Source organism: Toxotes jaculatrix, chromosome 6 (assembly GCF_017976425.1).
Source record: "Toxotes jaculatrix isolate fToxJac2 chromosome 6, fToxJac2.pri, whole genome shotgun sequence".
Taxonomy (NCBI): Eukaryota; Metazoa; Chordata; class Actinopteri; family Toxotidae; genus Toxotes; species Toxotes jaculatrix.
Window position 1 is genome coordinate 18,905,811 of NC_054399.1, and position 17,911 is coordinate 18,923,721.

At 39.6% G+C, this 17,911-nt stretch overlaps 1 protein-coding gene across 4 annotated transcripts in view; it reads right to left on the reverse strand.

Moving 5' to 3' along the window:
- lrp8 (low density lipoprotein receptor-related protein 8, apolipoprotein e receptor) overlaps positions 1-17,911 on the reverse strand; it is a 158,895-nt gene that overhangs the window by 61,754 nt on the left and 79,230 nt on the right. The window lies entirely within an intron of this gene.

The following is a 17,911-nucleotide window of genomic DNA, read 5'->3' on the forward strand; positions in this document are numbered from 1 at the left end:
CTGATGTGAGGGGGTGGAGGTGAAAGACAGCAAGGGAGAAAGAGCACCGAGAGGAAGATAGAGAAGGGAAAAGAAAATAGACAGCCGTTGAAAAAAAGTTGGGGGGAACAGATGGAAGAAAAGAAGAGCAAAGTGGGATAAAGAATGAAGGCAGGGAGTGTAAAACGAGAGAAGAAATGAGGAGGAGGCAAAAGATAGAGAGAGAAGGGACAGTCAGTCAATGAAACAGTTTGATAACTTAGTTATCTTGTTGCTCAAATCGATTCCCCTTCAAAGGCCTGCAATTAAACTAGACGTAGAGCACAGAGGAACAAAGAAGCAGGAACACTGTCAGGCAGACACAAAAGCAAGAAAATACACACACATGCACAAACTGAAAAAAGACATGAAACACACAGTAAGGAAAACACACACAAACCAGGACAGACAAGCACTATTTGGTGTGTCTATGTAGTAGCATTTTGTCAGAAACTGCTTTTTAATCTGCCTCTTATTTACCCATTGTCACACACACCACACACCGATGGCAGGAAGCTACCATGCAAGGGACTGGCCTAACCATTGGAAGCAACTTAGCTGGCACTGTTCAATATTTTCTTGTGCTTTATAGACTAAACGATTAGTCAACTAATCTAAACTTTTTGCTGCACATGAAACCTTGTTTGATATGAAATCTTTTTTTGTTTTGTTTTGTTTGAGTGAAAATCAGTGTCAGCGAATGAAGTGTAAAAGCACAAGTTTCAGTTTGTCAAACACACAATGTGGTCCCTCCAGGTAAAAGCCCATTACTGTAGAGAAGGCCATTGTTCCTACATGTGTAGCCCGTGGGGTTAGTACAGGGAGGAAAAATACAGCCGTTCAATACATCAAATTTACACAGTCCCACAGCAAATCCCTGTCCCTTCTTCCTGCAAACCACTATACTCCCTCACCCTGCCTCATTCACCCCACCCCCTCCAACTCCCCTTTCAATCTCTCCCTCTCTCAGACGCATACACGCACACACACGCACACACACACACACGCACGCACACGCACGCACGCGCACACACACACACACACACACACACACACACACACACACACACACACACACACACACACACACACACACACACATTCTAACACCATAGGGACTCTAGCCCCAGATTACATTACAGAGCTGTGTCAAACTCAACTCCATCAATTATACATATTTGACCACCAGAATGCTTCTTGGCAACCAGCCTGAGTGTTTGTGCGTGTTTATGTGTGTGTTAAAATGTGTGCTTTGCAGCCACAGATCAATAGCACCGATGGGATTTACCCATTTTGGTCTCATTCTCAATTTTATTCATCTTGTATGTCTTTCTTCTCTTCGTTATTTTTAACATTGCCGTATGAGTTGCTGCCATTCAAACGCTGCCCCTCGTGGAGGGATGCTGGGAGTTTCAGCCTTTTAGATATTGAGTGCCAAGATTTTCTCCAACTGTGCGGTTTAGGTTGCCAGGTCCTACACTACTGAAAAAGTGGCTGATTGCATTTTATTTTTCTATGGAACAGGACAGGGCTGACGTCTGGATTCCTGTCTCCTTCTGTCTTTTGCTGGAGTTGATCTTTTGGATGACCACTTCTCCCCCCTTCCTCCCTCCCCCATCACCCTTCCCACTAATATCAGGCTCTTGTGTGAGCATCTTTTCAATGTGTCTCCTCTAAATGAGTTTTCCCTTGGCCTTTAAAGAATAAAAGCCTCCTGCAAATCCCCTTTAAGAGAGTGAATGAGCAAGAACCATATCAGCACAGTCTGGTTATTACTGCCAAGCGGACTGAATGGACTGTGTGTACAATAAGTGTGTGTTTGTGTGTGTGCGTGTGTCCGTGTACTTGTGTCTTTGATTCACAAAACACAGCTCTTCTGGTCAATGTGATGATGTAAATATGAATACCAGCGGGAGGTGTGTAGGTGTGTTCATTTGAGGAAGGAGCGTAGTGAATTTTCTGACATCTGACTTGCTGTTCAATCAATTTAAATGTGTGGCCTGGATAGACTGTACAGATAATACTGGTCTCATGCTTCACATTATCTACCTATTCTAAGCGTGTGTATGTGTTTGTGTGGGTTTGCAGAGACCATGGGCTACTGTTAGAGACTTTCTCACTCTAATAAGAACCCACACAAAGAAACACACTCCTGGGGATTCGGTCCAATAAGTGTCTGATTGACAGCTGGGTTAAAAGGATGTAATTTGTCTGACTGACCATTTGGGCCCTGGGAGTCAGGAAGGAGGAGTCATGGATCAGCTGCCAATCAAATGACTGAATACAGACAAGCAAGAAGAAAAAGAGAGCTCCATTGACATTGATTATGACAAAATAAATTATATGATTTTCACACTAAGGGCAATTATTCACTAAATGAAAAAGACAATTCCAATTTTCTGAGTTTAAGTACTAATCTGTGACTATTATAATCTCTGTTCAGCTGCTCTCCATTGGCTTTTGATACAACACAACAGTACTTACACCCATACGTTCAGACAATGTATAATATTTTTTGTATTGCAGGCCCTTTTAGAGAGAAGAGAAGTGCTTTACATTACTTGCAGAGGCAAGTGCGTGTTTGGAAGGAACAGAAATGGTAGTAGGCTACCTGAAGATGATTAGCATGATTGCCAACAGCCACCAAGTCTGAACAGTCAAAACAAAAACATGCCAACTAAAGTCAATATAGTCAGAGTTTGCAGTTCTTGATCACATAAACCAAGTGAACATTTTAGTATTTACAGATTTAAACACAGTTGTAATACAAATTTAGCACAAGAAAGCAACCAAAATGATAAAAAGAAAGAACATAATCTCAACAAATCAAATCTCAGTTTTTATCTAGCAGTTGTTCGAATCTGCCACTACAGATGGTGATGATGTTGATGATTGAATTTTAGTCAAAGTAATTTTTCCAGACTTTTCAAAGTCAGTGTGTACACAGATTTGCCCTCTCTCTTTGTTCCCTTCTCGCGAAATGCTGACAGGTGTATCCAGCTGCAGAGCGGGCACTGAGGAGCATTGACAGACTTATCGACAGTGAGCTGGGGACAAATCCGCAACTGCAGAGATATTGCAGACTATTCTATTATCATACTCCAAGCCAAGTGCAATATCTGACTGACACTCTACAACAGAATTATTAACTAAAATAATTGAGATATAATGTAAAATGATCATGGTGCAGTTCTTACATGTGTGTTGTTAACATAAATGCATACAAGTGTTCATGGAGGCAGGTGCAAACAAAAAGTACTCACACAAAACTACTTTTAGCTATAAATTATTTTCTCTGCTGCCAGCCATAGGCATTTAACTGAACTCACAGTTCTCTAAACTTTGTACTGAATGAATATTTCATGGGCTATAAAACTCCTGGGGCACAGAGACAAACACTGGGCTGTTAGCAGCCAGCTAGCTTGCTTATTGCCAAGGCCTAAAGCAAGCAACAGCTAAGAAACTGATTCTACCCATGCTCCAGTGGAGCTGCTCGGTGGTGAGCAATAAGAGATGGTCGCTGGACAAGGCAGATCCCAGGTGGGTTTATGCATCATCAAATGAATGTAAAACAGGGGCCAAAAAAGTGTGTGCAGTCAGTGAACATAACCAGGACACATTAAGATAAAGTAAACAAGGCAACTGGTGACGTGATCAGATTCAGCCCGGTGCCCAGTCCACTGCAGAAAATACATGGAATGATCCTACAACATAGAAAATAGGAAATATTCTGCCAATGCAATGCTTTATCACCCCGCTAACAGCTTTATGTTTGTATTGAATACATTAAATCCCTCTAATTTAAGTAACTTCAAGCTTATATACACTGAATGAACAGAATTAACAGAGAAATCTGTGTTGCAAAGTGAAGGTGAACTGGTATAAGCTTACTTTGCACTGGCTCCAGGAAACATGATGTGGGTATTCTGACTTGCTGACTTTGTTGGCAAAGATCATGGTGTGTGACTCTTTCCTGTAAATATTTTTTACAGTACAGTTCAAAATATTTACAAATCAATGTAAGGGTTCTTGTCTACTTTTATTAGTGTGTAACACATTTATTTATATTTTGAAGGAAAAGCTCTGTGCTTCTTTCTTATATTCTTGTTCTTAGTATTTTGAAAATTGTGCAGTGGATTTTAAATAGCTTTTTCTGGTCTTGGGGTCAGAAAACTCATTTGGCACATAAGGGACGATGCAGTCTTTTAATTCAAACAAGTCCACACCAGAAGTGGCACAGACTTGTTATTCTCCTCACATGGCCTGCCTAAGTGTCTATTATGAGCAGGGGTGGACTGAGCAAGGCGGTGTATGCTAATGAACTTTTGATTAACTACCTTCTTAATTTCCCTTCACAAGGAGGGAGGGAATTGGAGGATTGTAACACGGCACCATGTCCACTCTCTAGCTGCCTGCCTAGCATAAATGCTAGCATCCCAGGTGATTGATTCAGAAGGCTTGTAGCCCCGCAGGCTAATGCTAAAATAATTTATTTATTATGAGGAGTGCGCATGGGGCTCGGAGGTAATATAAGTCATCCTGAAGTCACTGTCTGTCACAGTGAGACAAAATGTCAAAACAAAGACACATGGGAGGCGTGTATGTGATAATATGGCACATGATGAATGAGGAGGAATGGAAGCTTATAGATGATTTACCCTGTAGTGGCACAAAAGATTATAGTTGCATGAATTTAAAATGCTTAAAGGTACACTGAATTCCCCAGCACAGCAGACAGCACAGCACTGGCTGATGAAGTACTATGCCTTAACGTGCTTTATGCAAACACCTGAGAAACATGTCTCATCACATCAGTGGAATATTATGAATGCCCAAATACTCTGCTCTGCTGTGAATATCAATTCACTCCACCTATAATCCAAAGCAAAATCCATAGTTTAGACACACTTTTCTTTTTTTAAAAATCTTTTTTCCCTTTCTGAAAAAACAACTTGTTAGAATCTCTAAAAACTTTATAAATGATTACAAACAGAAAGTGTGACAATAAATGTAATAATGTATGAAGTAGGAGAGGAGCACACTGAACGTTGAACTTATTCCTTGCATGTGTTAGACAGACCATCAATTAAATCTAAACTAACAGGGGGTCTATAACAGCTGATCGTCTGTGAAATAGTATAATTAAACTCAAGTTTCAGCCATGAGGTTGCACCATAAATTGGTGAGTGCCTGCTTGAGAACAGTAAACTTTTATCGCTTGGCTACTCTGTGTAGTAAAAATAGAGCATCAGGCATCCCTTGAATCAATACACAACTGCATACCGTGCTATCGTGGTGGCTCAGTCTGCTTCTATAAAGTCCATATAAAATTTTAGTCATTTAATGTCAATTTAAAATATGCCAGGGAGCTAACATTAACCTGTCTCAAGCTCATGTCTTCTATTTTTTGCCTCAGTTACCTGGATTTCACAGACAATAAATGGGTAAGAAGGAGGAACAGGGTGCGCAGAAAAAAAGAAAATGGAGTGAGATGTAAGAGGGGGGAAGTGGGGTCAGATTTCGGTCATAGAATGGAGAATATCAATACGAGCACAAGTAGGGAACGAGGCAATTAGAGGACGACACTAAGAGACAAAATCAAAGAGAGACGCAGAGACACTGGGTTGGAATCTAATCAAACTGGGGATTCTTGTGAAATTCTCATTTGTTCAGTCATTCAGATCTGAAACATTTCTACAAACTCAACACCAACAAACACCAACACATGCATAAACGTGCACATAATGCCCCAAGAAAAAAACACAAACATAAATACTACAATTCTCCCCAGGTTCTGTGGTAATCCATTTAGAGATGCAGGCTGGATAGCGTCTTAACATAACAGAGATCTGGAGAAGTAGTCCACACACTATACTGCTCTAATTTGAGACTCTGCAATTTCATTCAAATAAGAGGCTTGTAGCAGCTGCATAGTTCATCTCTTTCAGGAATTGCAGCGCATGCAGTATGAATGAAATGCTTTTCTTTTAGAGCTGTAACCTTTATAAAGGAGAAGCAAAGACCAGAGTAGACAAAGGACAGGAGGCAGGGGAGCCTTAAGCTCACAGAGCGCTCATATGCATCAATGATTCATACAAGACGAGAGATGTATGGATCAGCCAGTTATTCAGCTTGTAAGATCTAATGGGTTGATCGGTTGTAGTGGGTCATGTTGTCATGGGGACGCTCATTAACCTTGTCCCAAGCAGTGGTCTTATTTTCAAAGGCTTGTTCAGATAAGTTTAGGATCATACTTTGTTTGTATGTTTGTGTGTGCCCATTAGTAATGTGCACCATCTCAGGGTTAAGAGTGTGTGGTGGCTCCTCATGGGAAACTGTTTGAAATGCAGTTAACCATCTGTTTATTTCACTGAAGAGTTGTGAAGAAAAACTATTTCTCTTCCAAACTTGATTAACTGATTAAGTATTCAACAGAGAAATAATCAACAGTTCTGATTGTCCATTAATTGACAGAAAAAAAAAAAAAACATTCCCTGAGCTAAGCTTTTGAAATGAGAGGATTTGTTGCCTTTTTTTGTCATTGAATATCTTTGGGTTTTGGACTTCTGGTTGAACCAAAGACATATGAAGATGCCACGTTAAGCTCTGGAAAGTTGCAGTGGGCATCTTTTAATATTTATCTGATAGACCAAATGCTAATTGGTTAATCAAAAAGAAACAAAATCTGCAATTATTATAATAAAAATAATCATTATTTGCAGTTTTAATACTTGTGTGTGTTTTATGTCCAGTGGTTTGCCTCTCTCATATTGTGCAGGTATACCTTTTGATTTTCCTCTTTGAACCTAAAGCATCATCAGATACGACGTGGCTTATGAGGGTTAGTGTGAGCTGTCAAATCAAGAAAATGGAGGAAAACAAGTTGATGCACCCACATGTGATGTAAATCTAACTTCACAGGTCAGTGGCAATTCCTTTCCTTCAAGGTGTTAAATCAGTCTACAAAGCAAGGCATCACTCGAAATGCTCAGTTCTCGCTCGGTGCTCGGTTCATGGGCACAATGAATTCACGTGAGTTATTTTGGACATGGAATTGTGTGTATGTGAGTGTGTACAGTAAGCATAATTAGTGCATGCATGACTTAAAGTTGGTATGTGTTTGCATATGTATGTCTTATAACTGTAAGGATGGCTCCATATATTTGCATATACATGACTGACTCTGTGTGTTTGGTTGTTTGTAAGCGTGGGTACATAATATATGTGTGAATATTTGAGTGTGTGTACTTTGCACATCCTCACACTACCCACAGAGAACTGGAGCGTGATGTTTCACCGCCAGGGAAAATGAGCAAGGCTATGGGCTGAGAGCAGAGTTTCCTAAGACCAGAGAGAGGTTGAAAAAATGTTCACTGGTTTAATATTTGCAGTATTTCACAAGGGAAAGACAATATAACTTGGTCAAGAAAAACAACAACGCCATAATTAAGTTTTAGTTTTCACCTTAACTTGCCCCAGACTTGCTCAGTAACATCACTTTTTGGCTACAAGTTCTTATGTGCAACATAAGATGAATGGTGCATGAAGCCAGCATCATCAAAATGTTGACATCTATGCGCATTTACTGGCCACGAGAACACCTTGTATTAATCATGTATTTGTTCAGGCATAGGACAGTTGCTTACTTACTACAACTATTAAAAGAGACTATAAATATTTGTAGAAGTCTCAAGCGAAAAGAGATATAATTAAAAATGTCCCTTTTAACACATTTCTGTGCACTTTCTGACTCTTGCATTTGGTTTAGGTGGTTGACCTCTTGGCACTGAATGTAGATGAGGGAAGCTCGGGACATGGAGGCCAAGGCCGACCTGCTACATCGATGCTGCAGAATCGCCAACTCCACCCCCCCCCCCCCCCCCCCCCTTGTCCTTCATTTGTGAAATCCAATTTAGGGAAAGGGCGTATGTGGTTAATATCAGATTATGCCTTAAATGAAGGTTAGTGTTGATTAGTGGCTTTCATTGGAACGCTGATCTCCAATTATTGTGGCCCTGATGTAGGGTGAGGGGGGAGTATGTTAGAGAGAGAACAATCAAAGTCAAGGGAAAAGAAAAGAAAAGAAAATGATCAAAGAGACCAGGTGCAGAGAAAGAAGAAAGGGGTGGGATGGCAACAAAACAAAGAGAGAAGCAAATACAAGCCATGTGAAGTAAAATCAGACAAAAAAAAAAAAAAAAAAAGGGAACTAGTGATAGTACTCAAAGAGAGTCAGAAATTTTAAGAAGATTCTTAGATAGTAGACAGAAATTATGTTGCCAATAAAATATTGTGCAAGTTTTATGCAAATTTTTGAGATTAACAGTGATATAACCAAATGGTATTGGCATTTGAATTTATATTTTTTAATTAATTTGTCTCCTCTGATTCATGTGTAGGATGACTCATGTGCTCCATGTATTTGAGCAGCTGATATGGGGACAGAGGGCGTGGCGACATGTAACACTGGCAACACTGCAGCTTCATACACTTATGACAGTGACAGCCCAGCTCTTTTAATCCTCTGTTTCTTGGCCGTTCTGTGTGGAGACATGTAACAGTGAGTGGCAGCATGACATGAATGCTCTGTACAAATAGAAGAAGCAGAGGTGGGTATCACAACATTAAGCTGTGCACGAAAGAATCTGTTTCCATCACATCTTTATCATATCCTCTCACTTCTGATACACCAGCATTTCCGTCTCATGTACTTGTTTGCGATATTCCAACTATTTTGCAAAGTTCTTTTTAGGAACAAAATGAAAATATAAAACAAGTGGCTGCAGCTGAGATTTGTCATGTGTCTCTGAGGTGGTACAATTTGTTTTTTTTTTCCAGGTGTCTGAAGTAGAGGCAGCTGCAAAGTTAAAGAAGAAGATGCCCCCTTCTCTCTCTCACTTTCTGTCTCCGTATCTTTCTCTCTCTCAAGGCGGTGAGAGGGAGAGAGAAGGGGCTTGTTAAATGTGGAACCATTAGCACAGTCTAGACTGTGAGTCTGTCAGTGCCGTGGGGGGGAAGAAATACAGCGACACCAGTGCTTTCATAGGAAATTGCCACTTTCCTCCAACAGGTTCCTCTTAATGGTTGTTTAGTAGACGACACATTGGGCATTAAAAATACCGCCAGTGGCAAGTGCCACATCTCTAACTAATGAGAGACTGCAGGAAAGGGAGGCAGACAAAAGAAAGGCGTAGGAGATGGAGAGTCTGCGCCTATATTTTGGGATGCACACAGTGTGGGGCTGAACTTGACAACTGAACTCTGAGCTTATTTCTTCTGTGGCAGTTTATTCAAAGGCTGGGTCAGGGCACAAAGGCAGGGGTGTGAAGATTAAAACAGACAGCCAAATTATGTGGAGAGTGTAGCTGACTTCTGAGGGTTTCTCAATGGACTTTTCTAATATCATAAGAAACCTAGTGGATGTGTGAGTTGCCTTTCAAAGTCATTGCGATGTAAGGTGGGCTCAGTTAAATTATACGCTCTACCAAGTTTAGAAGTCTCAAAAAAACAAACAAAAAAAAAACAAAACAGAATTTTGATTCAGCCTGGCAAAACAATTTCCTGCAAAATTAATTTGGTCACAGAAAAATGGGGAACCCCACAGAGAATGTCTGAAAACAACAACTCTCTATGGGTATCATCCATAAAAGAACTTCTGCATGAATCATAGTATTCATTTTATATTTATAAAGTGCAAAAAAGGAAACTTCATACTGATGGCGGCTGCCTCCAGACCAGTCACATTTTGTAGTATACAACTGATTCTTGCATGAAGTTTTGTTACTCCATCTTTGTTCCTTTGCTTTTTCGTCTTCTAGTTCATTCGCTTAATCTCTGTACTGTGCATATTGAGCTATACTTTCCTTAAAGCCCAGGTATACACCTTATGGCGAAACATCTTGATATGTCAAAAATAGGTGTTATTGATAAAATTAAAAATGGCTGCAGTCCTTTCAGGTGTGCTAGTGTCAGGGCCATACTAATATGTATACTGGGACACATAAATGGAGCAGATTTATCATTAAAGTTTTAAGTTTATTTTGTTTTCTTTGACTGTTCCTGTTCTAACGAGCTGTATGCTGCCTTTACTGCTGCTCTCCTGCCTCAGCCTGCAGTGGTGGATCTGTTTGACGTTCTGACTCTTTAAGTCACGCCTGTTCTACCTCCTGAATGTGCTGTTGGATACCCCATCTGTTAGCCAATGTTACAGTTTTTGGTTTTTCCTTAGAGGAGAAGAAATATGAAGAGAAAATAAAATTGAAATTACAAAAAGAGCTGCATTTCTCATCCCATACTGGCTAAATGAAGAAGGAAAATGGAAACATAATTGTTATTATGCACGGGGCTTTACAAACACAGACAAAACACAAGCAATCCCATCAGGCAGTTCCAGCTCCACAAGACGCCCTCTGAGAGCAAAAACATATTGAACACCAATCAATCGTAACCAGCCAAGAGCAAGGGTCACTAATTGAACGGAAGAATGGAATTGACAAAAAAAAAAAATCACATGGTGGCTGTTGCTGCGTAGGTGGTTTTCTCTGTTTGATTGCCATGTACTGTGTAGTGTGAACAAGGAGGCAAGTTTGCTGCAAACAGCTGTTTATATTTCACACAACTCCAACGTGGGAGTCCCTGTGTTGTATCAGATATCAGAAAACTCAGATTCAATAAATAAAACAGATCTGAAAACATGGGCTCAGAGAGGTTTTTCCATTGTTAATAAGTTCAAAAGCATGTTTCTAAAATCCAGGTTCAATGAAACTTGAACTTGATCAATAAAAATGTTATTTTAATGAAATATTAAGGAAATGTCATAAATTTCCTAATCTTACAAAAATCTTAAAAAGCTCTACCTAGGGTACCTGAAACTGCGCCCTTCAAAGTACTCTACCACTGAAACCATGAGATTTTCACTGTTTAACTCATGGGAGTTAAATTGCTAATGACCACTTACAGGCTCTGATAACTGTTGTTGTCAGTTTTTTAAGTTTCCTCATGAATTTTGTATTTCTCACAAGGCTTGTTAGGTTTAGATTTATGGATATCAGTATTGCAGGATGACTACCATACAGCAGCTAAAATGTATGTATGAGTATTTTTAATGTCTAGGGTATTTTCTTATTGCTCATGTTGTGGTAAGGTGGCTATTCTGTATCCTCCTTAAGGGATCAATACACTTTAACTTATTACTGATATAAATCAAGGTACGGACATTTGTGGTTAATGAGATGTCACAAGATACAGCGAGATAAGCAGAACAATGCACATGAAGATGGGATGATAGGTTCACAATAGGGGGGAGAGAGAGAGAGAGAGAGGATGATCTTTGATGATCTTTTTGTTTTTCCCTCAGCAACCTCTAAGGTGACATTAAACTCACTGTCAGTATTGTATCTTCAATTATTTGAGTCAGATTTCACATGCAAGCTCACACACGCACATGTGATTCTGTCACTCTGTGATAAGACTATGTGTCAGGGAGATATAATGGTGGACACTGTCACCGTAGACTCTCCTCACCGGACAAACAGACGCATTGTTTGTTCAAATGCTTCTAACTAACTATGTTTACATTATTCTCACCAGCAGCCTATTGTATTTGTGTGAATAACGACAGTCCTTGCTTGTATGTTCCTGGTACCACAGGCAGGGGCTACATGATGTGAAATTGTGATATTGTTATGCTGTCACAGAAAGTCTTAGGAAAGGACACTGGGTTGAAGTTGGATTTATAAAACATGACTATACTGTCAGTATTGGTCCCTGACCATGATCCTCCTCTAACCTTCACCAAGCACAGCATAGACATCAACAATCCCCACTCAGGTTCAACTTACTATTTTTTTTCTTGTGGTTTCTGAACTTTAATGCTTAACTTTTAAGCCAACACAGACAAAATTCATTTGCATTACAACTGAGTAAATGCTATCCACTGATAGCAATATGGCTGAAAGTATCAAAAGCTAATAGATGGACCTTGAGTTTGGACTGATGTATCACACTGAGTAAAGCAGTTAATACCTAAAATTAACCAAACCTTTAACACAAACTGTTTATGTAAGTCATTTTTGAACCACTGGTGGAATTTTTTAAGGCATTAACATATAATCAGTTTTGCTGTTAAGAGGACCTGTTGCCTTAGCCACTGTAAATACCTCTGAATATTTACTGTATCCCTGGCCCTTTGAGACAAATGAGCAGAGTGTTTGGACCCGAGTGAGGTCCACATTATGTACATGAATCCTTGTATTACTGTGCACGTATTGAGTACGCAAATACAGGGTTTCCATTTCAAATTCATGTATGACAAGTTATTATGGCTTTCAGAGGCAAGTGTGTAATTTAAGTCTGAACTATAATTCACACCATGAAGAAAATATAGTGGGGGAACATCTAACGTATATGCAGTTATGACACAGTAATGTTCAATCAATCAAATCAAAGAAGTGGTAACTCATAGTGTTGAGCTTCATGTTGGCCGCACAAACCCTGTTGCACTGATTCCACTGGCTCTCTGTGGTTGAGTCAGTAACTCACAACCACAGATGACAATCAAATGAAAAACCTGATTTATTTCCCCTCAAAACTCTGGTTGTAGTCACTGCTGAAATGGACTGAAACTGTTGAGCACACAGATAGAAGATGTCATTTGACCATTTTGACCATCAGAAGAGGCTTTCCATTAAAATAACACATAGCAAGAGACTATAGACAAATTAGACTACCATGACTCTGTAGCATTCTGAGTGACCTCAGAATGCTCAGTCATACACTACCCCTTGCTCACATACACTTATACACATGTGCCTCTTTCTATTTCTAAATTTTTGTAAACATCTGTTCGAATACATGTGTATAAGTTACTCATGTGTCTTTTGTTGGTGGGGTTACTGGAGTTCTACAAGACTAAAAGAGCAAGGGAAAGAGACACAGGTGAAGAAAGGCAGAGAGAGAGAAAGAGAGAGAGACCACCTGGGAAATTAGGCCTGGCGCTGCCGCTGCCTCAAGCATGAAATTGAAGCCGTCCGACAAAGCAGCTGACTGGATCCTTCACGTTCATATTCCAAAATAATTAACTAGCACAACCTCCTGCTTTTATGCTATAATATGCCGACCTACCTATTGTCTCTGCACACAGAGACAAGGACAAAAACCCACATCAGTACACAGGAGCAGGTGGAACTGATGACAGCAGGGGCAGAGACAGGGATGGAGGGAGAGGGAGGTTAGACTTCAAGTTTCAACTTTATTTGTCACCAAAGGGCAGCTGGCATCACAGTGGTGCCAGACTGATATCCTGGGCAAAAACGGCCAAGACTATCCAGATTCTTCAGCAACTGAATTCATTCATTTTTCATAATTACATATTCATTATTAAGTCACTTCACATAAACATACATTTATTGAATGGCACCCTATCGTAAAGAGCTGCTAACCGCCAATAAATAAATGCACAGATCAATAACAGTCTGGGTTTCATACTTCAACAAGACTAAGAGACTAAAGCTGCTTTAATGACTCTGTGAAGCTGGACTAAAGCACAGTGGTGCTTTGACATAAATGCTGAAATAAGCATTCTAAAAACACTAACATGCTGGACCAAGTATAATCTCTCTAACGCCATCTCAGTTTATAGTTAGCATGCTTAGCACTAAACACAAGGTATAGCTGTAGAGATACTTCACTGGTAAAGTGAGAAATTTGACCTGCTGGTCGTACTACATGAAAAGCTAGGAAACACTAAAGTCAGGAGGCTTCATTCTCCACAGCCGGGACGTGGGACGTCTGTACAGAGCTCCACAGCAATCCATCCGATAATCAGCCTATAGGGTATTTCAGTTTGAACCGAAGTGGTGGACCCCCAGACACTGCCACCCCTACATCCTGCAATCATGGCTGAAAAACACCACAGTCTTCGCTCCTCTCTATAGTATACTGCATAAATATTTAGGAGGCTCAATAATTCAATACCTGTTTGGCTAAGCAGTTGCAAGGCAAGTAGCAGTTGTCCTCCAGCTGTCTCACTGTCCACTTTCAGTATCTTAACTAAAGTTTTCTCCCTAGTAGCGCTATAATTACCATATGAAAAAGAAACTGAAGAAGTCAGTAGTGATTCGATATGAGCTCTATAAATCATGGCTAGTACAAGCGGGAGTGAATTCATGCTGTGATGAGAAGCTCTGCTTTGATAGGTTGTGTTTTCAGATGAATGAGTTTCATCAGATGGAATGAATTAAGTTTGAAATCAGGGCAGTTTTAATACCCTACAGCAGGGGTTTCCAAAGTCTGAGACTGTGGGCCTCTGCACAGACAAAGCTTGGAGAAAGTGTACTTGCTTGGATGCTTGGATACTTGGATGCCTATGGGATCATGATCATGTTATTTGATCCCATAGACACTAAGCAATTGAGAGTTAAGACAAGATAGCCTAATACTACTGTTTGACATAACTTCAGACTACACTATATATGTGAGAAAAGATCTGTCCTAAGGCATTTATTAGTTTATGACTCTGGGAAAGAAGGAAAAATCTTCTTAACCAAATCACACACATTTATGCTATTCTACGTGATCTCCTATTGATAGCTAATGTAAAAACAAATGCAACATTTTTTTCACTTCAATTCACTGAGTCTCCCCTGAAACTGTCTGCAGTACAGTAGTACAATTTCAATATCAATGAAATAAACACCGGCATTCATATCAAAGAACCAAATGGTCCTTTTTTCCCCCAGTAATTACATAAAAAAAATATAACTTCTTTTATATGATGGCTGCAGAACCAAACAGAATAGTAAGACTGTAGGTTTCTCTGTTTTATCTTACTATGCTACTTTGAGGTTGCTTGATTTCTAGGGTTATCAAAATCCTCACTTGTTTGTCTTTTTTCCTCCCATTATGTTTCACAATGAGCCTTTATCAGCATGTCTCAGAGTATGAAATAAGCCTGAAGAGACTTGTAATAATACAAGATACAAGTTTTATGACATGAACATACTAAAATATCCTCTATATCCTCCAAATAATACAAAACCTAAACACTGTAAAGGGCTGTAAAGAGAGTGTTACATGTTGGCCCAATATGTGGCAGAGTGAGGTTGGCCGAGTGTCTGATGATGCAATTCAATAACCTTTATCAGTACACAGACACTTGGGTGGCTCACTTTAATCCCTGGAGATATGCAGCAGCAGAGCTGAAAGAGTGTGCACACATAAAGATGGAGTATATATATACTGCTTCAGAGGGTCTAATCAGCAGTGACTGTCAAACTGCAGGATTTTGCTGATGCTACTCTGAGTAAATGGACGCTGACTCTGCAATGTCTAGACCCCAGAAAATCTGAGGTTTGATGTTTGGTTATGAACATGGGTTCCCCACAGCGTAGCACATTATGTAAATTCAACAGATAATTGTGTGTAATTCTTTGGCATTTAGTTATCAGTTAAGATTTCCTGGACAACAATGAGGGTGCTTAAGAAATGTTAATGAATATGTTGTTTGTTTCAAAAAGTATACTTTAATCTGATTGATTGTCATGTGGATCAGGATGTTTATGCTTCAAGAATAAAACATCAGAGAGGGAAACTGATGTTCAGCAACACAAAAATAAATTAGAAACTGTTAAAAAAAAAAAAAATTAAATTCTTAAAATAAATTCTAAGAATAAATTCTTAAAATAAAAATCTTTAAATCTCTTTTGCTGGCCATGTGTTTGACTGCTTTTAAGGCACTGATTCAAAAACTAGAACACTGTGAACAAATTCCTGCACTATACAAGTTTGTAACAGCAGTTCTAACAACTTAACAATTTAAATACTTGAACAAAGGGATAAGAAATGCTTATATGATTAATTATAAGGGTGCTTTCACTTAAGCAACAAGTTCACTGAACTTCTTGAGAAAGTTTCAGGTATGGAAAGTCATAAATAAAGCAAACCACGTACTGTTGAAATATTTGTTGTTGACTTGTTCATCTCAAAAGTTATAGCTACTTATTTAGTAATAGTGACTCTATGTTACTTTTAATATGATTCACATTGTTCCCGTAACTACTACTGAGGGATGATGTCTGCACTTATGATTGCAGCAGAACACAGTGTGCAGACACGCACTCTCTTTCATGCATCAACCACCACTCATCTGATTGAGCATTTTCTCCACAATCCCTCAAGGCCCAGATTCATTTTCAGACGTGTAATTACAGACAGTTCCTGAGGAGCCAGTGTGTGTGTGTGGTTTCAGAAGCGTCATCGGAGGTCCATAGTTAATCAGCAGTCGACCAGAGGTCTCAGGGATCAGCCCATCGATTCCCTCCCAGGAAAATCAATGCAATCAAAGGAATTACTTAAACTGAACTCAGATCAGAAAGTGGAGGACATACTGCAGGGAACAGAGCACGAGGACAGACAAGGGGATGTGATGCAAGATGGTAGGCTGGTAGAGAGAGGACATGGTAGGGGACAGATACAGATTCAGGAAAGAGGATAAAGCCTGATGTGATATTAACTGGAAGAAAGAAAACATCGAAATGGAGGTTTGATTGGATTAAATGAGGAGAGATAAGTTGGTAATAGCAAGAGTTTGGTGATATGGTGCTATACAGACATATGGAAAAACCTGAACAGAGGAGTGAGGAAACATAAGAAATGCAACTTCATGCAAGGCATTAGTCAGTGAATGGTGCTGCATCTATGGGAGATCGTGCTGATGTATAACACAGCACTCTCCATCTGAGATGTTTTTAATCATTTATACTAAGCTACCTAGCTCTTTAATATCTCATAGAGCCAATATTGCATTGAAAAGGCCAGTTTTTCAAAACCTAATTTTCTAGAATTTAATTCACTGGATTATCCAACAATTCCACAATGGAATTTCCAGAAAATGTACTTCATCATCAAAAAATATCAGTTTCATGCTTTAAAACTGCACATGAATAGTATATATTTTTTAATACTTCTCATCTCGAATGATACTCTTAATTTATTGTGTTCTGATGAAAGCATACACCTGCTAAAGCAGACACACACATTCTGCTGCATGCACACAAACACACACATATGCACACACACACAGCTGTGAGGATCAATGTGGATGAGAAAGTTAGGGAAGCTCTCACAGCGTCTGACCTTGATTAGACATAATGAGACTTAACCACAAGTCCACTAATCTGATGAAATGACTTACAGATTCATCTTGTGATGAATACTAAATACAAGCATTGACTTTGGCTTTATACAAACACTTATGGTAGTGCACACACTCAAACCATTTACAGGCATGTGCATGTGCACACATGCAAATCCACACGTCCTTGGTCTATCCCAATCAGACTTTGAGCAACTTCAAAGGGCTCTTTGATCACCTCTTCGAAACCCATCTTCATACAAACTGAGAAGAGGAGCTGGCCTGTAGTCATAGCCATATGGAAGGTTTTGTGATTAGACATGGGAAGGCTGAACTCCAGTAGTTCTGCTGTGTTCTGAGACTGATCTTTAGAGGCAACACTGGTTATGTGTGAGATTAAAATGTGAATCCATGTGAAATGCCAGAGAATGTTTGTATGTCAGAATTCTATTTCTTCTCCTCCTGCCCCGGTAGCTGACCACTTTCAACTCAGCTGCTGAACAACTTGTTCATGATGTTTACAAAGCACCATATAACTCTGCCGATTCCTAATAAGAGCACTTCATAACTCTGCCAGCCTGGTCAGTGTGATATTGCAATTACAGTTAAGCTCTGTTCAAACCAACTACAGCACTCGCACACTCAAACACACTGTCTTTTGGTTCACAAAAGCTCAGTCTTTGGACTTTGACTGCTTCAAAAAGCCAACGAGCGAATGTTACTAGTTACAGAAAAAGAGAAAAGGACTGCAGTGGGTAGTTC